This window comes from Ursus arctos, unplaced genomic scaffold (genome assembly GCF_023065955.2).
Source record: "Ursus arctos isolate Adak ecotype North America unplaced genomic scaffold, UrsArc2.0 scaffold_9, whole genome shotgun sequence".
NCBI classification, from domain to species: domain Eukaryota; kingdom Metazoa; phylum Chordata; class Mammalia; order Carnivora; family Ursidae; genus Ursus; species Ursus arctos.
The window spans coordinates 27,773,917-27,798,127 of record NW_026623111.1 but is presented as its reverse complement, the minus strand read 5'-3'; positions in this window follow the sequence as shown (position 1 = coordinate 27,798,127).

The window sequence follows — 24,211 nt, the reverse complement described above, 5'->3', positions numbered from 1 at the left end:
TCCTTCTGCCATTCCTCCTGCTTGTACTTTCTCTCACTCTCCCTCAAAACAAACAAAAAAACTGGAAACCAGAATAAACAGTGATAAACTAGGTTCAAATGAATAGTTAAGTGTCTGTTACACCAAACCAAAAATAAACATTGCCAGGAAAGTCCAGCAATCCCTGTACAGACAGATGAAAGATGACTCCAAACTTCGCTGTGAAACAGACAAGAAGGAAAAGCGGTCAATGCTCAGCGGTGAAGACCCTTTGCTCTTCTTTGCTCCCACTTTTATTGGTCCTTCAGGATAATCACAAATCCTTATCACTGTTTCTCAAGCACCTGATGCATGACAAGGGGTCTTACTGAAACTGGGAGGATTGTTTATGGGAAAAATATGATATGCTAATTTACATGTTCCATGAGTTCTGCTAAACATAGCCTAAGGGACAATGCCTACATCTCTCAGATCACAGGGTGGCTGTTTGGGCTAGGAAAGCTTCAGGAAGGCAACTCCCCTCGGAAATCCAAGGGCAGAGTGGTCACGTAGGCCACCGCATTCCAAAGGCCTACGCCCACCCTTCTCCGAAACCTTCCCTGCCCTCAGCCGCCTCCGTGTTACATTGTAGCAAGCCAGCTATTATGGCTGATTTCGTGCTCTACATTAACCCCAACAAACATTTGGAAGGTGATTTAAGAAATAATTAGCTCCAGACAATAGGGAATGGAAAACCAAAGAAATTTTCCTTTTAACCCTAATATAAGAAAATGATATAAGTGTTAGTTACTTGGGCAGTTCCTTTAAACCCAACAGGAGATCTTATTGAACTAAGATCATAGAGAAAAATGCTATAATTAAAGAGGGCATCTGTTGCAATGTTGTCATTCAATGCAGCTCATTTCTGTGCAGAATTATTTCTTCAGCACAAACTCTATTTAAATTAATTCAGAAATACCTTGGAAATAGATTTATTTTCAAAAATGCTGTAAAATGTGAAAATATATTCTGCTTTGATAAGAGAATTTATTAAAACCTTAGAGAAAAAAGACATGCCAAATAATTTAGATTGGCACATATTTTTGTCATAGTCCTAGCCTAATAAAACACTTTACTTTATTATTCCTACAAACATACCACTTTGATCTGCAAAGGAGTTTTATAACTATATTCATAGTCACACAATAGCTAAAAGTATCTAATTTGCCAAAGATCTACCAAGCATTAAATTTTAATACTGGAATCAAAGTGTCATTATGTAATATATGTATATAATTAGAAGAAAATATTATATTTGGAAGAAGACTGATTAATGATGCAACTGACATTTGTCCTTGTATTGGGCCATCCTGGTTAACCCCATTTTGTTAAACAACTATTAATAAATAAATCTGTTAAGTTGTAGGAAAAAAATCAAAAGACAGATTTATACCAACCCATTTCAACAGTTTCTTATATATAAAATACAAGTATAGTTTATGATAGAGATATAACTTGATCCTATATTAAAATATATAGAAAACAAATGATATTGGTACTATTTAGTGTAAAAACAGTATCAAACACCCATCCTGTATGAGATAATTAACTTATATGTTGTTTATAAGATAAATACTTACTTACTATAAACAAAAAAGATAAAATACTATTTTAACATTATAAAATGGAGAAAAGCACAAAGAAATTAATATTTATTCATAATCTCTTTACCCAGAAATTTATAAAAATAATGTAAGTTTTGGGATTTATCTTTCTAATTTTCTACTTCCATAATATAGGTTATATACAGGGTATATTTCATAAATTCAACTTAAATTTTATGATATGTCATATATGCAAAGATCATCTATATTGTTAAAATTTTCCATTTTTTCCTATGTGTTTTTAAAAAGATGAGAGGATCCATACAAAAAAAAAAAAAAATCCCCTTTGTTCTGGTCATTATTCCATTTCCACTCCATCCGACCCAACATTTTTTTTTTATGATTTTATTTATTTATTTGACAGAGAGAGAGAGTGAGCACAAGCAGGGGGAACAACAGAGGGAGAGGGAGAAGCAGACTTCCCGCTGACCAGGGAGCCTGATGAGGGGCTTGATCCCAGAACCCCAAGATCATGACCTAAGCCGAAGGCAGACACTTGACTCACTGAACCACCCAGGTGCCCCCATCCCCATCTAACCCAATGTTTAGCAGCATCCTTAATTTAATGATACATCTGATATTGTTACTGTATTTACCACACATGAAAATGGTAAAAATATACTGTATTGTCTTCTTAAAATCTTCCTTAATACTATCATCTGAATGTATCTTTTTGTACTTTGCCCTTTTATTAAATTCATTTTTTAAGTATCATTCCAGGTTTAGATACATTTAGTCATTAATTGTTACTGCTACACAGTATACACACACACACCCCCACACACACACACACAACGTATTTCCATTGTTCTACTCGTGTAAAGGCAAGATGGTTCCAATTCTCCATTATAGTCATGCCATAACAAAATTTTGCATATTTCCTTGTGTGAGTGTGTAAGTTTTTGTTCAGATTTCATGCCTACCATAGAATTCCTACTCCTAGATTATGTGTGTCTTTCATTATGTTAATTATTGCTGAAGACCTTTCCAAAGTGTTCGATTTACATCTCACCAGCAAAAATGCAAGTATCCCATTTTCCATTTTCTCTTATTATGTCTATAGCATAAACTACAAATAATGCTTAAAAGTGTTTTGTATAATTTTGTTAAACCTGAAAAGGTATTTCATTTTCTTTGAATTTGTATCCTCTAGGTTATTCATTTCATGCTTTTGTTGGCCATTTGAGTCACCCTTTTTGGGAATTGACTGCACATCATTTCTCCCACTTTTTTCTGTTGAATTGTTTCTTGTTAACAGATTTTAGACATTGTTTAAATATTATTGATGCCAAAATCATTGAAATCATTTCTTTCATTTTGTTTTCTCAACTTTCCTAATGGATCTTTGTCATATGAAATGTTAATGTTGGCAATTTTATCAAGCTCTTATTTTATTTCTTGAATTGAGTGTCCTATTGAACAAATTCTTTTTTGTATAACAAAAATATTTCTCTATTTTTTGACAATGTTAAAGTCGTATTTCATTTTTATCTTTAGTATCTTAGAAAATATCGGTGTACAGTATGAGATCAAGAACTAATTTCATACTTTTCCTTCTGGATATGATGAATTAATTGTTCTCAAAAGCATTTATTATATAGTCAAGGTTTTCCTGACTGATTATAAAGCAAATTCTTGTCACAGATATATATGATCTTTTCCTGCCAATTTGTCTGTATGTATGCCAATTCCATACTGTATTAATTAGTATCACTGTATTATCTAGGGTTTGATCAGGACAACAGAAGCCATGCCAGAGAGTTTAATGCAGTGAATTTAATACGTGAATTATCTGTAAAGTTCACAGAACTAAAAGAGAAAAAAGGAAATGGTGAGACAACTAAAAGTTTAGCAACAGCAAAAAGGCACTACCATCTGTAGGGCTTGAGAGAGCCATGGGAGATCCTGTGGTTAATGATGGTAGGGAGCATTTGATCTGGATAGAGCCAAAACCTCGGAGGAGATACAGCCCCTGCCAGACATGCTTCACTGAAGCAGAGAAAAAGGAGCAGAGATGATCCATTTTTCCCCAACTCTCTCTCTTTATTCTTCAGCATACCATCCATTCACCTAAGGCCAGTAGGTATGGTGGCCTGGGAAATGTGGTTTTATTTATCAGTGCAGAAAAATAATGGGAAAATTAAGTATATAATAAATCCCAATATAAGGTAAAGTGATGCCACCACCCATTCTTCATCTTACATAAATTGCCTTTGCTTTTTATTTTATCTTGATTTCTTTATGTGAAATATAGAAGTCAGTGGTCAAATTCACTAGATCAATGGGAAAGAAAGAAAAGGAAAAGATGAGTTTGTATTACAATTAAATTAATACAGAAGCTACTTTGGGAAATTCTTGACATATTTATATGGAGGTGGTATGGTGTGATCATGAGGACTAGTGAACATACCTGCAAATTCCACCACTTACTAGCTGTGTAAGCAGACCTCTGCATCAGCTTTCTCACTTGTAAGGGGAGTATAGTAACAGTACGTAAAGTAAATTTGTGATTTTAAATCAGTATGTGAAAAGTGCTTAGAACAAGACCTAGTACATAGCAGGCACTCAGTAACATTGTCATGGTTGGTGTTGCATCGTTACTATTATCATTAAAGATTGTTTTGTTTTATTTTTTTAGTTTTCCTGTCAATCATTACGATATATTATTTCACTTACTCAATTCTTTGTAATTAAACAACATATGTAGTTTTCTCTATAGAAGTCTTGCTTATCTTCTAAAGATTTTTTTATCCTAACTATATTGCATTCTGGTTAAATACCACAGTATTCACTCCCAATTCACTCATTCTCTTTTGAATACTGTCCAGGCTATAATTTTTGCATACACTAAATTTTACAAATTTCAATATCTATGCTTTTTCATTTCTTGATTAGTTGATTTTCCCCCTTTAATATGTACTTTATTTTTGTTTCTTATCTACGGTTCTTCTTTGGAAGGTTAGATATGAACATGTGTGTTGATGTCATGTTGCTGTAGTATTTATATTTTGCTGGGAGTTAGTTTGCCTTTCGTGTGTGTACACATGTGTACATACTGTCTTTTTTAGTATCAGTGTTCCTTTTCTATCTTTTTTTATGTTATAGGGTCATTTTGAGTGGGAGTGGCATGTTCTCTCTTTAACTGTATCTTGTCTGTTTTGTCAAAGTTCTTTCCCCCAACCCCTCCATACGGTGACTTATATTGGCAGTGGTTCTGTGCAGTAATACAGAGACATCAAAGATCCAGCCCCTGAGCCAGGAATTTCAGTTCACTCATGGTACAAATTCTGATTGGCATTCCATATCTATTTCTTTCTGCTTCTCTTAATAATCAGATTGTCGGGGGTGGGGGAGAGCACAAGCATAACTCACCTTTTCCCCCTTGGCCTCATTTTATGATTGAGGAAGCTCTACCCCATGCCTTGCTGTCATATAGTGGGATGAGATCCAGTTCCTAGTTTCACATAAAGTTTCCTGTATAGATGTGCTTATAAATAAAATTCAAAAAACAGGAAAGAAAAACTATCTAAGGAAATAAGTCATCATAGTAAAAAAATGAGATAAATTTATTCCTGGTGAAATAAATTAATACCGTAATCTATTAGAGCACTGTTAGTCAAAATTTTCCCTCAAGATAAAAGCCTCTAGGTTATCTTGCCTGTTTTTGTATGAGGGGTTCATTATACTTGTAACTTCACTCCTGATTAACATTTTAGGCTTCGGTTGTCTATATAAAGATACTTAGAATTGTTAGTGCACCGTGTTCTTCCAATTATCACCATTTTTAAATTTATTGATCGTGGTCTTATGTTTAATATGGAGAGGTATCCTAAAATATGAAATTATAAATCTGGTCACAAAGCCCCTGTGTAAATTATATATGCCATTTCTAATCCCTCTAAGAAACATCGCAAGGTAGGTGTGAAATCATGGAGCAGGTGCCTAACATAGGATTTGAAGTTGTTTTGTTTGATTCCAAAACTCATGCTCCTTCCATTAATCACCAATTGTAGTGACACGTAAATTTATTTTCATGCCCTCTTTTCATTTTGTGGAGGTGGTAAAGCACAGTGAATGTGGGACATAGAAGGAATGCGATCAAATCAATTTGTGTCCAAAATACAAAGGATCCAAGTAGAAAATGTGTGGAACCTAAGTGATGGCTTGTTGGCAGAGACTACCACCACTCTCAAGACTTTAAATTCAGACGGGTGAACGACTGTAAAGGAGGACCATGGATGTACAGTGATCAGATCGCTTTCTACTACAGATTGAAAGCATTGTAGAGAGACTCTCCCGGAGGCAAACCACATAGTCCTAGCACTTGAAGGGTCTGTTTAATGTATGGTAGAGATAATTGCAGGTTTTTTGAACATTAGTTCCAACAATATGAACAGCACATGTTCACCGACGTGGGAGTATGCAACATAAAAGTTGTATTTCTCCAGCAAATTGATAAATAGTACAGAACTTGAACATGGGCCTCTAGAAGCAATTCTGAACAGTCTCTATATTAAATAGCAACATTATTAGTTGTATAGCCTCCTGATGTAACCATTTATAAAGGGGATACTAACGTAATAGTCTAAATTCTATCACATTAACTGAAAAATGTTTTTGTTATAATTTGTGTATTTCACATTTTATAGAATTTTAATTGTTTTTCCTTTTTTTTTTTATAATGGGGCTAGGGTTCTGAGAGACCATAGCCAAGTACTGCAAAAGGGACTTACTTACATCTATGATGACCCATTATCCCAAGAGAAAAGCCACTATTAAAAATGTATAGTTTCCACTGTTTGCAATTTTTCTTTTTTTCTAAGATTTTATTTATTTATATGAGAGAGAGAAAGAGAGAGGTCACAAGGAGGGGGAGGGGCAGAGGGACAAGCAGACTCACCACTGAGCTGGGAATCTGAAGCAGGGCTTGATCCCAGGACCCTGAGATCATGACCTGAGCAGAAGTCAGATGCTTAACCAACTGAGCCACTCAGGCACTCCCTTTGTTTGCAATTTTTCATTGTGACTGCAAACTAAGTGTCATTCTGTTTTCTCTTCAGTTTACCAAGACGTATGGCATCAAGTATGAGATTGTAATTGAAAACAGAAAGCATATTTTTGTTGGTTTGGAGAAAGAATAACCAATTGCTTATGAAACATGCTAGGGAACTATGGGAATTCCTTTTTATCCTTCTATAATGCCATGTTGCCCTGGAAAAGGTTGAAATGTATCTACTATTAATTCAGGAATATGTACACACTAGTGTCCCAGTACAGCTCATCTTTCCTATTCAAATTTCCCTGCTCTCTTCAAGATTAATTTTGCACAAATCGGCGTACTGCTCTTTTCATTATTACCGTGACATTCAGTTTTGCCAATGAGTTCTTAGATGGATGGAGTAAGTTATCTATGCTAATTAATGATAGTAAAATGCTCTTAAATGTTAAATCATATTCTCTGTGTATTTAAGACAAAAGCCTTACAAGGTGCTCTTGAAGAGTTTTTTTTTTTTCTCCCCCAGCTATCACCTCAGCTCCCCTAAATTAATGTATCTGGCATTTCTGTATCAGAATGCTAATTTATTGAGTGAGCAAGAAGAAAATTATGGCAAATAAGCACTCTTCTGCTCATCCGTGGGAAAATGTCAAGATTCAGGATACAAATCCTCCTTTCTTCCCATTCATCTTTTCTCCCACCTTTTTTTTTTCCTTTCGCTCATGTCTTTTACTCTGCCTTTCTCTTTCTTCTCCATATTTTTGTCTCCAGCCTGTCAATTTATACATTTAAAAAATGTGTTGAGAGATATGTCATTTATCTGCTCCATGGTAACAAACCACCAACATTTAATGGCTAACAGAGATCAACCATTTATTTACCTCATAATTCTGCAGGTTGGCACTGGTCTGGACTCAGCTGAGTGGTTCTCCTAATCTAGGTCAGACTCAACTGGGATTATTCATGTTTCTGCAGTCAGTTGACAGGTTGTCAGGAGACTGTCTGGTCTCAGGTGACCTCGCACACATTTCTGGCTGCTGTCTGTCTGTCAGCCTGAAAGATGGAAATTAGTGGGTGACTTCTTTCTCATCATTCAACATGTGAACCCATGCTGGTTCACATGGAAGTGTCAGGATTCACAGAGCAGTAGGAGAAAACAAATTCCAATGTGCAAGCTGTTTAAATGTCTCTTCTCATTCATGTGTTATTGTTGCCCATTGGCCAAAGCAAGTCACATGATAAAGCATCCAATTAAAAGTCATTGATCCAAAATCTTCCACAAAAGCCTATTTTGCTAAGTGCCTTTGTTGTTACTAGAAACCAAATTCACACAATAGTGGGTAGCACAAAGTTGAGCACATTAGGCAGACTGAGTGATGTTAGAGAATAGGGAAATTACCAGAGTTTTGTTTTGGGGGTTTTTTTGTTGTTTTTTTGTTTTTTTTAGATTTTGCTTATTTATTGAGAGAGAAAGAGAGAGAGCACAGAGGGAGAGTGAGAGGGAGAAGCAGACTCCTTGCTGAGCAGAGGGGCTGATGTGGGGCTGGATCCTAGGACCCTGAGATCATGACCTGAGCCAAAGGCAGGAGCTTTTCCGACTTAGCCACCCAGGTGCCCCAGGGAAATTACCAGTTTTGAAATGCTTGCCATGTCTGTGGACTTTGCATACCTTATCTTATTTAATATAACAAATAGGGGTAGGATATGTTCTGTTGCTCACAATGCCGGGGAAGAAACAAGTTGCGATTCTCTTGCTCGTTATTACAGACAAGGTGTTCAGTAGAGACAGGTTCTTTGCAGAAGTATGCCTGATGCCAAAAATTGTGTTTTTCCTTTTAGCATGCTGCAATAAGTAATAAAGCCCTCTCAATGACACGGAATATTCAAAATTCATTGAAGTTATAGAGGGATCATCTAACAAACCAAGTGCCACCTTTTGCCTAAAGGAACAGCTTAACTCCTGCATTGTTCTCAATGGTTTAGCGATTTTTTTTAACTCTCAGGAGCTGCCTCAGGGATAGGCTAAATTAAACAAAGTGAAAATTAAAAATAAAATCATTGCTGCAAACTTTATAAGTCCTAAACTGAAGGCTATACTCATTGCTATTCTAAGATCATTGACTTCGGATTTTTTCCTCTTCAAAATCTTTGTTGGTTTTTCATGCCCTGAAGCCACCTGGTAAAGTGAGGTTTCGGTTTTTTGTTTTTTTTTTCCACTTCTGCTTGTACAAAAGTCTGTCTGTCTGTTAATATTTCTCAAATCTTGCTGCTTATTTGACTAATGTTTTAGCTTTAGGCTTGCCAGCAGTGTTGCTCTTTTTATATCTCTGCTGATGCATCTCCTTCTTTGCAGATTCCACGGTTCAGAGTGAACACCTCCCGCTGCCTCACCACTTTTCTGACCGACCGCAGCCACAAGCCTTCTAAACAAGGAGTAGGTGAACTCTGAAAGATTTAACAGCTCTTTTGTTTTGTTTTGTTTTCCCCTTTGGTTTTGCTGTTGTTGTTTGTTTTGTTTTGTTTTCTGATCTTTGATCCAGATGGTTTTGAAATACTCGTTCTGCTTCCACGGAGATACAAATAATATCATGGAAAAAATGTACTTTCTTTAAATAGGAAAAATCACTGTATTAAAAAAAAAGCAGAAAACAACAACAACAACAACAAAGAAAAAAATCCTTCTACTTATTAGTCTTAACCTTTGGGAGATATTTATTATAGCTACTGACTATGTATCAGAATGTGCTAGATAATGTGTTAAGTATAGTAATATCTGTAAGACCATACCTGCCCTCAAAGAATTAATATTTCAGTGGGAAAAGATATGTAAAATAAATGCAATATTGCACGGAAAGGAAAACATGAAAAATGTGTACAAGGCTGACCTGGCATAAACAAAGAAGTAATTCACGTTTTAGGGTTTATTTGGAGAATTAAATAAAGTAATTACTAAGCTCACTCAAATAAGAATGAAACTCCATTGGAAATAATAAGAATGAGGAAGCATATTCAAGTATATGAAATCGGAAAAAAATGAGCATGATTTCAAGATATTATATACACCATTACGCATTTCATAAAGATGAAAGTTAAATAACTTTCAAGGTTTTATCCCTAAACCTTCCTGTCCCTGCATTCAATTTTAGCAATTGATGAGTTGATAAGCATTTTAAAACTCAATAAATTTGTATTTGTTTGAGGCTATTTTATATAAACATATATTATGTGTGTATATATGTGTATGTATATATATGTATATTATGTATAATCTATATCATGTATAACTTATATAATATACATGCATACTTTCATATATATGTACAAACATACACAAATATACATGCATACGTATTTAAATCCAGTGACTACAATTTTACTTTATTATTTAAAGAAATTCTAAGGTTCTCAAACTTGATGAAAACTTTAATAGTCCTATTGATAGAAAAATAAACCCTGGTAAAGTCCATTTTAGTATCTTTGACTTATTTCAACTCATTTTCTGTCAGTAGGAGCAGAATTTATCAGCTTATGTTGTCATGTGTAATATGTAAACTGTTAAACTCTCCACTTTTAATGGCAATATATAGACCAAAAAATGTAAAGACTTGGGACTGAAAAAAGGTTCTAAGTGACAAAACAGTCAGACCAAGATGAAAACTTGTGTGGGTGTAAAGCTCAGTAGACTCATGTCATGGAATTAAAGATTGGGGTCATGGATTCAAACTCTGGTTCTTTCCATGATAAATGGATAAATGACAGTGTCAATTAACTTTATCTTGGGTTACACTAGTTACCAGAAAAAACAGTGGCATTTATTTTTCCTAATAATATTGTAATACTTTATATTGAGAGTATAATTAAAGTATTAGAGAGAGAGAGAGAGAGCACACAAGTGGGGGAGAGGGGCAGAGTGAGAGGGAGAGGGAGAGCAGATTCCCGGCTGAGCAGGGAGCCCTCGATGTGGGGCTTGATCCCAGGACCCTGGGATCATGACCTAAGCTGAAGCCAGATGCTTAACCAACTGAGCCACACAGGTGCCCCTTCTTGGCCAAAATTTATTCACAGGATACACTTATCTATATGAGAACTTTAGAAAGGCTAGTCTTTAATTGCAGTGGCACTAGGAATTGAGTCTTGTTACTCAGAAGGAAGAGTAGACAATAATTTCTACTAAAGAACATATTATTGTTCCCAAGATGTCTTTTGTTCATTGTGTTTTGTTATTATCATGAAAATAATAGCTTCATTTAACTCCAAGGATTTTGAAGATACACATGATATATCTGTTCTAAAACTTTCCTGTTTCCTAGAAGGTCTCTTCAAGAAATGGTTTTGGGAAAAGTAGGCAGCAACATGCAAAAGAATGAAACTGGACCATTTTCTTGCAACAAACACAAAAACAAATTCAAAATGAATTAAAGACCTAAATGTGAGACCTGAAACCATAAAAATCTTAGAAGAGAACACAGGCAGTAACTTTTCTGACATCGGCCATGGCAACTTCTTTATGTGTGTGTATGTATATATATATATATATATATATATATATATATATATAATGGAATATTAGTCATCCATAAAAAAGAATGAAATCTTGCCATTTGCAACAACATGGATGGAGCTAGAGAATATTATGGTAAGTGAATATTATGGTAAGTGAAATAAGCCAGTTGGAGAAAGATAAATGCCTTATGATTTCGCTCATATGTGGAATTTAAGAAATAAAACAAGCGAAGAGAAAAAAAGAGAGAGAGGCAGAGAGAGGCAAACCAAGAAACAGACTCATAATTGTAAAGAACAAACTGCTGGTTACCAGAAGGGAGGTGGGCGAGGGGATGTGTTGAATAGGTAATAGGATTAAGGAGGGCACTTGCAGTGGGCACTGGGGTGATGTATGGAAGTGTTGAATTACTGTATTATGCACCTGACAATAATATTACACTCTATATTAACTAACTGGAATTGAAATAAAAATTTAAAAAATTATTTTTCCTGAATTACCATTTTTCCTACAAGTTTGTTTTATTGTTTTGGTCTGTTTTTTATGTTCGATATGTTCTTTATATATTAAGTGAACCTATGCTGTTACACATAATTGAGTGTTGCACACACAAAAATGCTAATTAGAATCTATATAAGGTGGAGGAAACTTGTAAAGTGGTTAATCTCAATATCGTGGCTCATTTGCTGAATGAGTTTTGGAGGGAAAACTCCAACTATCAGAAAAACTAAATTTCTGTGCTCCTAAATTTCTCAAAAAAGAATAATCTGTTTTGTAGCCTACTAGACATGAACATTGGGGAAAGAAAGGCAAGGTTTTACTGTATAGTTATTACTTAAATTCATTATTCTGATTTGTGTAGCTCAGCCATCCCCTAGATTATATGACTCCAGTCTCCAGAGTACCTTGGATGCTTCCTTTCTAATTAATCTTAACTACTGCCAGTCTTTATTTGCTTAAGGGGGATTCCTTCTTCCTGACTATCTGCCATGGTAAAGAGGACCTCAGGAGCCAATTTCTAACTGATGCATTTTAATGACGAATGTCACACGAGCAAAGGTATATTTTACCTCTCTGGAGGTAGTGCAAAGTAGAGACAGGATGGAGATAACCTCAAGAAAGGGAATGTTAGCAAGTGATTGCCATGGTCCAGTTAGCAAGTGATAATGGCCTGCAATTAAGGTAGAGGCAGCGAGAAGGAAGATAATTTCTCTCCACTCTCCTTCAAATGGATGTTGAAGTAATTGGGTCCCTGTAAAAGCAGGTTGCTATTAAGTTTCTAATATATACAGTAAAATATTCCATTGTGAGGAGTGTAGGGACAACTGACAACCAAACTCTAAATTCCTCTCTGTTACATGAAACTTTCATTGTGTTTGTTCTCCACAACAATCGTTCAGCCTCTGGATTTATCCAGTAAAATAGACAGTTTGACACCATGCACATTGTGGCTTTGACAATGTAGTCAACTGCAAAAGAGTATTCAGTTCCAAATATGCCCAGAGTACTTTGGGAAAAAAAGTCTCTCAAATTTATTCTGCACTTTATTTTATACATATTCATTAGGACAGATGACATTTTAGCAAAGCCTCAGCTAGGGATTTCAAACAAATTTGTATTAATGAATACAAATTGAAACAATTAAACATGGCATCTAACAGTTAATTTTCTCTAGTAAAGAGGTAAAACTATAGAGCGATAACATGAGATTTGAAAAATTCCTTTTTAATCATTTAATCTAAACTACAAACCTTAACTCTTTCCAGTTCAGTAAGATGAATAAAAAATGTATTAAATACTGTAGGTAATTTTTGGTAGAAAATTGCTAAATTCATGGGCAATTATAACACTTGCAGGTAATGCTCTCTAATCTCAGTATAATTACATTTCATGCTTTATAGAGAAATGTAGTCACTACAGATGTAAAGAAAAGACTATCCCCTTAGAAAGCAAGATGGGGCAATGTAGGTATTATAGTAGATGTGTTTATCTTTGCGCAAGACTTTAAAAGTTCAGACATTTCAATGCTACGGTCAGAGGATCACATATTTACTGTATTATTGTGAAGAATAGATATTCCCAGTTAATAGCTGCTAAATATTAGTTTTCACTAAAATTAAGTTTAAAAGCATTATTTCTGCCTCTGAACACCTCTGTCTTCGTCTTTTTTTCTTTCTTTCTTTCCTTTTTTTTTTTTTTTTTTTTTTTAATTTTTCTCCTGATTGCAGCTAGGTAGAATTCTGGATGCCCTTATTCATTAAAAGATAAATTTGGCTAAGAGAAAGAAATGTTTACATATTTTATTTTAACCTATATATTATTAGGACAATAGACAAAAAAAAGAGGGTGAAATATAGTACTTTTGCTGCAAAACTGTCACTGTGTGATATTAGCTTTAACTTTGGAAGGACAACTTAGTAACTGAAAATGTAGTTAGGATTTAACTCATATTGTCCTGATTTCTGATCTTCTGAATTTCATAGTTTACTAAAGCAGTGCATAGTAAAGTGCTATGATAACCTGTACCGACAATGAATAGAATGGAAAGCGCAAGCATTTTGAAGGCAAGAAAATATATTCTGACTGAACTAAGAGCTTTAGATAAACCTACTCTGAGATTTTAATTTAATAAAGGTTTCTGGGAGACAGTGCTGATATTTACCTTTTTTGTGGGGGGTTAAATTTCATAGATTATTAAATATTCTAATAATCTATTTTTAATTTATTAAATTTGTTTATTAAATAATTTATTAAAGAATTAAATTAATTTATTAAAATTAATACATTATAATATAATTATATATTTTATGTGAGCTATAAATATAAAATGCATTTTAATAAAATAGCAGTTTATTTAAAAGATAAACAACTGGGACGCCTGGGTGGCACAGTGGTTAAGCGTCTGCCTTCCGCTCAGGGCATGATCCCGGCGTTGTGGGATCGAGCCCCACATCAGGCTCCTCCGCTAGGAGCCTGCTTCTTCCTCTCCCACTCCCCCTGCTTGTGTTCCCTCTCTCGCTGGCTGTCTCTATCTCTGTCAAATAAATAAATAAAATCTTTAAAAAAAAAAAAGATTAACAACTAATTTATTTAGTTAGTTAGTTATTTTTAAAGATTTTATTTATTTGACAGCGAGAGAGAGAGAGAGAGAGAGAGAAAGCATGCACGTGAGCAGAGGGAGCAGCAGGTAGAAACAGAGGGAGAAGCGGTCTCCCTGCCAAGCAAGGAGCCCGATGTGGGACTTGATCGCAGGACTCTGGGATCATGATCTGAGCGGAAAGCAGACACTTAACTGACTAAGCCACCCAGGTGTTTTAGAAAGAGAGAGACAGTGCAGGAGTGTGGGGGAGGGGCTGAGAGAGGGGGAGAATCTCCATCACACTCCCACAGGGCTTAAACCCAAAACCCTGAGATCATGACCTGAGCTGAAATTAAGGGTCATTAACTTAACCAACGGAGCCGCCCAGGTGCCCGGATAAACACGTTTTAATAACTCGCTGTCTGTGATACCCCTGATCATATATAAACATCTGACTTGCAGTTTTTGTCTGTTTTAGTTTTTACTCATTTATTAGGTAATATTTTAAACTGTACACTATACCAGACACATTTAGTATCAATAAATGTAAAAGCTTACTGTTGATCATTTATCATGAACATCTGAATATATACCAGTCTCTAAATCATCTTTGTAATTTTGCTTACTGTGACATTAAATAAAAATCACAATAGCAGAAAAGTGAAATGGAAGGTCAAAAAGAATTGTGCACCATATTCTCTTTTTTTTTTTAAGCTTTTATTTATGTATTTGAGAGATAAAGAGAGCAGAGAGAGAGAACACATGAGCAGTGGGGATGAGTAGAGGGAGAGGGAGAAGCAGACTCCGCACTGAGCAGGGAGCCCTACCCGGGGCTCTATCCCAGGACCCCAGGAACATGACCTGAGCCAAAAGCAGATGCTTAACTGACTGAGCCACCAGGTGCCCCTGTGCACCATATTCTTTGTTAATCATCTCCTAGACGATTACAAAGAAAATGATATGACAGTGACATACCACCTACTGTATTCTATATATACCTAATTATCTCGGAATCTGCAAAGAGCATTGGATGAAGAGAGTTTTATGGGGTGCCTGGGTGGCTCAGTCGGTTAGGCAGCTGCCTTCAGCTGAGGTCATGACCCCAGAGTCCTGGGATCAAGACCCACATGAGGCTCCGTGCTCGATGGGCAGCCTGCTTCTCCCTCTCCACCATATTTGTTCTCTCGTGAGTGAACGCTTCCTCTCTCTCAAATAAATAAATAAATAAATAAATAAATAAAATAAAATCTTAAAAAAAAAAGAAAGAAAGAAAGAGTAAACAAGGGACACCTGGGTGGCTCAGTCAGTTAGTGTCCTATTCTTGATTTTAGCTCAGGTCATGATCTCAGGTCATGATCTCAGGGTCCTGAGATGGGGCACCATGTCAGGCTCTCTGCTCAGTGTGGAGCTTGCTTGTCTCCCTGTCCCTCTGCCCTTTCCCCCTTTCACTTGCATGCACGCCCTCTCTCTTTAAAATAAATAAACATTAAAAAAAAAGAGTAAACAAGTCCATCTGAAGACTATTAGCTTAACAAGAGAAATGAGGAAAAAAAAAAAAAAGAGTGCCATAGTAAGGTGAAAAGGTAGGAGTCTAAATGTTAGGACCTGAGTGTTGATCCTTCTTTAAAATATAGAAAATTCTGACTTAGCTTTGCTTATCTGGAAGGTTTGCCATTAATTATTTTTTAAGAATGAAAATGGTTAAAAAGTAGTTCAGGAAATAGAAAATCCAATCCTCAAACTCATAAGGAATTGCATGGAGTCTTAGATAGTTAAAAAAAACTCTTGAAAAAGAAGAACAAAGTTGGAGGACTCATATTCTTGTTTTCAAAACTAACTACAAAGCTACAGTAATCAAAACATTGTGGTACTGACAGAAGAACAGATACATAGGCCAGTGAAGTTGAATTAAGATCCAGAAATAAATTCAGTCATCTATGGCCAACTGATTGTCAGTAGGGGTGTCATATCTATTTAATGAAGAAAGAAAAATCTCTGCAACACATGGATTGTCTCATGCAGAAGAATAAAGTTAAAGCTCTAACTCACACCATGTACAAAATTAACTTAAAATACAGCATTGGCCTAGTTTAAATAGCTAAAAAAATAAACTTTTAGAAGAAAACACAGGTGTAAGTTTCATGACCTTGGAACAGGAGAGTCTTAGACATGACAGCTAAAGCATGAATAAAAACAAACAAACAAAATTGAACTTTTAAATAATAAAAACTTTTGTGGATCAAAGAAAATTGAGAATGGAAAATAAATCTATAGAATGGAAGAAAATGTTTGCAAAACATACATTTGACAAGTGTTTAATATGCCAGGTATATAAAGAACTCCTATGACTCAACAACAAAAAGCGAACAATCCAATTTAAAATGAGCAAAGGATTTGAACAGACATTTCTCCAGAGAAGATATATAAATGGCTAAGAAAAGATGCATAATGTCACTAACCACTGGGAAATGCAAATCAAAACCACAATGAGATACCACTTCGTATTCATTAGGATGGTTATAATATATAGTACATTTTTAAATTAAAAATAAAAAAGGTGTCGGCAAGGACATGGGGAATGTGAAACCTCATGTACTGCTGGTGGGAATGTAAAAACCAAGAGGTGCAGCCTCTGTGGAAAACAGTTTGTTGGTCCTTGAAAAGTTAAACACAGAATTACCATATGACCCAACAATTCCACTCCTTTATATATACCCAAAAGAAATAGAGGGGCTGAAACAGATAGCTGTATTCCAATTATTCATCATAGTCAAAATGTGGAAATAATCAAGGTGTCCACCAACAGATGAATGAATAAGCAAAACATGTAGCATATATATATATATACAACGAAATAATATTCAGTTTTGAAGAAGAATGCAGTTTTGACACTTCCTGAGAAATGGATAACCCTTAAAAACATAATGGTAAGTGACATAAGCCATACACTGAAAGAAAAATACTGTGTGATTCCACTTACGTGAAATACCTATCATAAGCAAATTCATAGAGACAGTTGACTGAAGATTGCCATGGCTGGGGTGAACGGAGAATGGGGAATTATCACATAACAGCTACAAAGCCTCCCTTTAGGATGATAGAAAAGTTTTCATTAGAGTGTAGTGATGGTTGTATGGCGTTGTGAATGTAATTAATGTGACTGAATTGTGCTTGTTAGAACAGTTAAAATGGTACATTTATGATATATATATATATTTACCATGATAAAATTTTTTTAAAATAAAAAGAACAGTTCAAATAAATACAGGAGAAAGATCTTTAGAAGTAAAAAAAAATCACACAAACTCATCATTTCCTGGAGTCTTCTATAAAAAAATGCTATTGAAAAAGGAAGAGCACATATTTTCAGTAGAAAAAAATCAAGTGGCTCATTGTCGAGTTCACTGTGGTCAAGGGGCCCGTATCATTGCACAGGTATCGCAAAAGTGGTTCCGCTCTATTTTTTTTTTTCCTGGCACTTTCCCTTAAAGAATAACATATTCCTAATAATCTGATTGTATATTTCTCTGCTTCCAAATGGTTTTTGACAGCCTGCAACTTATTAATGAGTTTTAGGGCACAGTATAAGCTATCGGGAAATTACTAAAAGGGAAAATGACACATTCTTTAGAATATAATGATTTCTAAAATTTTAATATTATTAACTGATTCATCATAAATCTCCAGAGTCTAATACCATGGAATGTTGTTCTACCCAGTTATTAAAATATTTGTTTTAGCTCCTGCTCATAGTCAATGGTCAATAAATGTTTTTTGAAAAAAGGTAATTTAAACATGAAATATCACCTATAAGAGGAGAAATTCTTGTCCAAAGGGGCATATCATAAGCAATGTGAATGTTAGTTCTGGAGTTTAAGAAGACCTTTAACAGTTTCATATTTTAGTTATTTCATTGATAGGCAGTTGAGAGACAGTAAACTAATAATTTTAGCTTAACATGGAAAGCTTTTTATGATGCATAATTAATGACGTAATTCTAGCCAATTGTTTATTTGTTGAGACTACATTTTAATAGATCCTTTTTTAAGTTAGTAAATCATAACAAATGCTTAAATTGATGGAATTTATTAAATGAGTTTTGTCAACAGTGATGAGCAGAACTATTTTAAGTTTCAAGACCAGAAAGAAAATTATGTTTAGTTATATTTAATAGGAAAAAATATTTCCAGTATTCTTTCCCATATCTTTAAAATTATAATTACAAATGAAGAAATAAAACAGATGAAGGAAGGAAGGAAGGAAGGAAGGAAGGAAGGAAGGAAGGAAGGACGGACGAAAGAACAAAAGAAATTCCTCCATCTCATCTCCTACTCTGATGGCAAAGAAGTGCTCAAATTGACATGGATAATCTGTAAGAGTAAAGCAAGCTGGGTTGCTCAGCCATCCATGCAGGACAGCTGCCCTGGAAGGGCACCTGGAGCTGCAGTGGTGTGGTGACTGTCGATCGACTGTATGCAAACACACCCCTGCACGTGACTATGGCTGTGGGTGTGAATGAAGGAACAGACTGAGTTGGGATTGTTTAGTCCTATAACACAGTCTAGCTGACACACATACAAAGAATTTTTTTCCCTATTTCTGATTGTTTTCAAATGACTCATGTACTTACCAAATTATGACAAAAATATTATTTTATGTTCCAGTGTCTTAGACCCTGTTGCCCCAAAAGCGCCAAATACGTGAATTTGGGAATGAGAGCAGATATGGGTGGTTTTTGTCCTGTACATATGAGTTTAATGGATAATTAAACAAATTTAAAAAAATTTAAAACAAATCCCCAATATGTTGGGTCATATTTCCATGCTTTCATCTAGTGCAAGTAGACATTGAACAGTCTTTGACCTGTCTTTCTTATAGGAGCTGGCATGCGACACAAGTGCTGGATTTACTTTCTCTCATGTTCCTTTCTGGACAACATGCGCAGATCTGGGCATCAATTGCACTAGTCCTCTGAGCATACAGTTCCTCATTTTGAGGTTCCAACCTCTTCCCAGATTTCATCATAATTTTTCCTATCCTTAATTTGTTGCTAATTTGCATACGCATATGAACAAGCATGTTTTACATGTGTTTGTTAAAAGGTTTGAATTTTATAAACCACACTAATGACCTTGAAAGAAAAGCAAAATGTAACACATCATTTGTCAAAGGCAAAGTTATTGTTTGAACTTTTACTTTGATGTAATGCCTGTAAAATTTATAAAATTGATTGAGAAAATAGCTTTGAATGTCTCCGGAAAACTGTTAAAGAGATAGGAAGAGCATGTTTAAAGGAAGATGGAAATGATTACTCATTGGAAAATTCAAGTATTCAGTATTTATATGCTACTAAATTATATTTAAAAACCATAGAAATTTCTAAATTAAGAATAGCATATCAAATATTTTAAATAGCAAACCATTTGTTTTATGCACACTGGATTACCAGGGGAAAAAATGAATTCTGAGAGGATTCTGACAAATATTCAGATGGTTAATACTGTCAATACCTTAGAATATAGTGAAAGCCATCTGTGCTTGAAAGTTATATTTTTTAAATTGTAGGAGTTTTAAAGTCTCTCTCTATATTTTTTTTTTAAGATTTTATTTATTTATGTGACAGAGAGAGAGCCAGCGAGAGAGGGAACACAGCAGGGGGAGTGGGAGAGGAAGAAGCAGGCTCATAGCGGAGGAGCCCGATGTGGGACTCGATCCCAGTACGCCGGGATCACGCCCTGAGCCGAAGGCAGACGCTTTAACGACTGCGCCACCCAGGCGCCCCTAAAGTCTCTATTTTTTAATAAGCAATTACAAAAACTGATACTTTCTAATTACATCTAGTTACTGGTAGTTTCTAATTACAGCTAACTTTCCTTGGGGAAGAATGAAAACAGCTATGGAACAATAGAATCTTACTTTGGAAGACTTTGTATACATTCTCGCTTCTTTGAAGCATTCTTGGTGATTTAGCAAAAGGTCTTGTGAATGAACCAGGAAATAAAAGTGAATGAAAACAAAACAGAAAATCTATAATTTTTTCAATTTCATCTATATTTAAATTGAAGGCAGTATCACAAATATTTTCACTACTAAACTATGAATAGCATAATTATGGCTGGTAGACCAGGAGACTATGAAAAACATCACCCATCTACATGTTAACTAACTAGAATTTAAATAAAAATTTGAAAAAAACAAACAAACAGTAACATCTACCAGTTTAAAGTAGACACTCAGCCTTGACTCCTCTACTTTCCTCTGTACCCATCTAGGAATACAGGCTCCCCAAAAAGGTTTCAAGATGGTGGAGGTGAATATCCATTAACTCAACAGATATACCACTTTTTGCTGGTCATTACTTCCGCCTCTGATTGGATTCCCTGTTCATGTCCACTTCTAGTCTCCTCATTTATTAGGGCCTCTACATACGCTCTGCAGACCCTCTGAAGCAGGATGTAGCTCCTTAGTAGGTATCCTCATTTCACTGATTTTCAACTTGCCAAGTTGCACAAAGCCCTAAGTTTCTTTGCCACTTCTGGATCTTAGTCAGTGTAGACCAAGAATATATTCTCAGAAGCCTTGCTGACAGCATATATGCTAACAAACTAATAGTGTATGGATAAAGAGAAAACTGTACCCCCATCCATTCCTTCACTGAATATTTTTGTTGTCTTTATTTTTCTTTTCTTTCATGGAATGTTGTTTGTTCTTATTTTTATTGTATAAGAAAGGATCAGTGGTGCTAAGATTTGAGTTCCAAATGTGGAGGAACAAGACCAAATGTCACCATCGATTCTCTTCTTTTTCTCATGGGTGTTATAAGCCATGAATTTCATTTTTATTATCAACCATGTTTTTCTGAATTTAGATGATAATATTCAATTTTCTTATATTTGAGGATTTCATTGTACCAACATAAAGACTAATCAGATAAAAATGGCTAATTTTGATGTTAGCTTGGTAATTATTCAATTAGGTATAGACAAAAAAATCAAAGTGAAAAAAGAAATATATATATATGTATATATATATACATATATATATTTACATGTATTAGGTGTGTTTGTATATACCACTGGAATTATATATATATATATATATATATATATATATATATATATATATATATAGTGAATAATAGTATGTGGTAAAGAAAAATACTTAGAACTGGGTTTTATTCTTTGCTTCATTCTGTGTTCCTGACTAAGAATACTTAACCAACAATCAGATGAAATAAAATATTTCATTTAAGGAGGGCATGTGATGTGATAAGCACTGGGTGTTGTTCGCAACTGATGAATTATTGAACACTACATATGAAACTAGTGATGTACTATATGTTGGCTAATTGAATTTAATAAAAAAAAATTTCACTTATTGAACATAAACATTTCACTCCAGAGACCATCATATAGGACTGTTTGAATGAACTTTAGTGCATACACTCAATGACAAGGCCGTAAAAAGGAACAAGAAATATTTATGTAGACTGTTGTGAGTTGAATTCCAGGATATATAATTTGGGGAAAAAAACAAACAAATAAGTAAAATGCACTATCTTAAAATCAAATTCCTGGAGCTACAAAATACACCAGAGCTGTTGGGACTAGGTATGGCGTTTTGTTTGTGTTATAAACAATTTGAAAAGAGATTGACTGTTTCCATTGACCTGATTCACTAAACAATAATTAAATTTTCAGCCCATTGAATATGACTAGACAAGCAAGTAGTACTTGTTAAGGTATTAGATGAGTCTCTGACCTTATTGTTTATTTGGAGATTATAATGGAGAATTGAGTCATGATGCCTTGAGACAAAAAAAGTCAGATCCCAAGCCCTCAAAAAATTAAAAAAAAAGGGGGGGATTCAAAAATAAATCAAAAGAAAGGTCAACACATGAACTCTTTATTGCCGTTGTTATGGAGGGGAAAAATGCATTGCCTGTTACGTATATTGACAGCATTAGATAAAGTAAAAGGCCAGACTTACCAGGGAATTAAGTGCATTTACAAAGGTGCTTGTAACAGAAACCTCTGATTATAGTGAAATGCTTTAGCTTTTAAAGGACATTCCGCAAGCAAGGAAATCTGTAATTGCTTTGTAGAGTAGTTCAAACTGCTGAGGCAGCATTGTGAATTCAGTATAAAACTGAATGATACTTTATGAAATCAAACAGTACAGAATTGGTTGTTAACACAAACTGGCCTCCGAAATAACGTAATACAAAAATTCTAAGAACTGTGATGCCCATAGCAAATGATAAGGGAAATAACTTTCAAATGTATTTATGTTCTCATATAAAAATCTGTTTAAAAATTGGGAAATATCCATAAATATATGTTATTTCTAAATAGCGGCAATCTAATTCATTTGTTCTTACATCCTAATGTGCATAAAGTCATCTGGGGAGCCTGATAAAATTTAGATTTCACTCCTAGAGATGTGGATTAGCAGGTCTGGGGTGGAACCAACTATCTGCATTTTTACCTAGCACACCATGTGAGATCCAAAGTTTACATCTCTGCTAATCATTCTAATATTTAGTGGGGAAAGAAAAAGCAAATTTGAGTATCAACAAAAAAGTTTTTTTTCCCTAAAATGCATAAGTATGAGTTGTTCTAAAGCTTAAACTAGAGGGAAAAAATGGACTCATCACAGAAATGGCCTTTGGAGAAATTAATGAAGTTTGGTTCTTGAGTCAGATATCTATTCCCTACCTAAATCATTATGAAGGATGTTCTAATGTTAAACTATCAAGAGATAATTCTAAACCTGAATTTCAATGGTGAATAATACAAATCACAAGATAATTTAATAGAAATAGCAATGGAGATGACATACCGTCTTACCTATGTACTGTAATTGCAGGCATATGTTGTTTTATTAAAGGATTTTTATTTAAAGATTTTATTCATTAGAGGGAGAGTGCAAGCAGAGGGAGGGGCAGAGGGAACAGGAGTAGCAGACTCCCTGCTGAGTAGGGATACCTGGGCTAGGGTGGGGGGTGTCTCTCCCAGGACCCTGAGATCATGACCTGAGCCGAAGGCAGATTCTTAACTGATTGAGCCGCCTGAGCGCTGCAAGGATTTTTTAATTAGTTTTATTTTATTTGGCTTCTGAAAAAGGTCTATGATTTAACTAAGAATAAATAATAAGGGATTTTGCTTTTTTTCTAGGTTGTCTTGAAGAAAATACGTTTGCATTTGACATTTTTGGCACTCATTGGTTGTGCTGCTGAATCTCAGAAAATTTTGCCAACAGTTTCCCCTGTGCCTGCTTTGTAATTGTAGTGATAGAGTCATAAATCACATATTTTTCTTCCTATTCTACACATAGAAATAAGGAATTACTATGTTTTCTACCTTCACTTCTTTTTCATCCCAAATAATAATTCACCTGAAAATAATAGTGATAGCAGCAATCTGTAAGCATGGCTGACCACTTACTTCAGGGACAATTGCTATACTGCATGAATCAACTTTTTTAATCTTCACGACAGCCTTTGAAAATAGGTACACTCATTATAAGCATAATACAGATAAAGAAACTGAGTCTTAGATAAGAAATTTCCCTGAAGTCACAGAGGTCATTAACCATGTAGGACGAGTCTTGGGTTGAACTTGAAGTAGAAAATGCCTCAGAATATGAGACGTGAAGGCCCACCTTGTCTTCCTACCTCAATTTAGTTCAAGCAAGGAATGGATTTCTTTAGAAGACCTAGCATTTTAAGGGAGGAGTTTTGATGGTATGGTCTGGGGGGGGATAGAAACATTAAGAAGACATTGTTTCTTCCTTAAATGAACTCAGTGTCTAGCATGAGAAAAAAGACATATTTAAACAACTCTAAATTCTAAGTAAAATTAATATGATGTGTGGATTTTGTAACAAAAATACATTGTGCTGGCTTGGCAGGAACAGGACATATTCTGTGTATTACTGGCATGTAATTTGGTTCTTCTATAACGGAAAAGTTGTTTTAGAAAATAGTAGAAGCGTTTTGGGCTGAAGGAAAA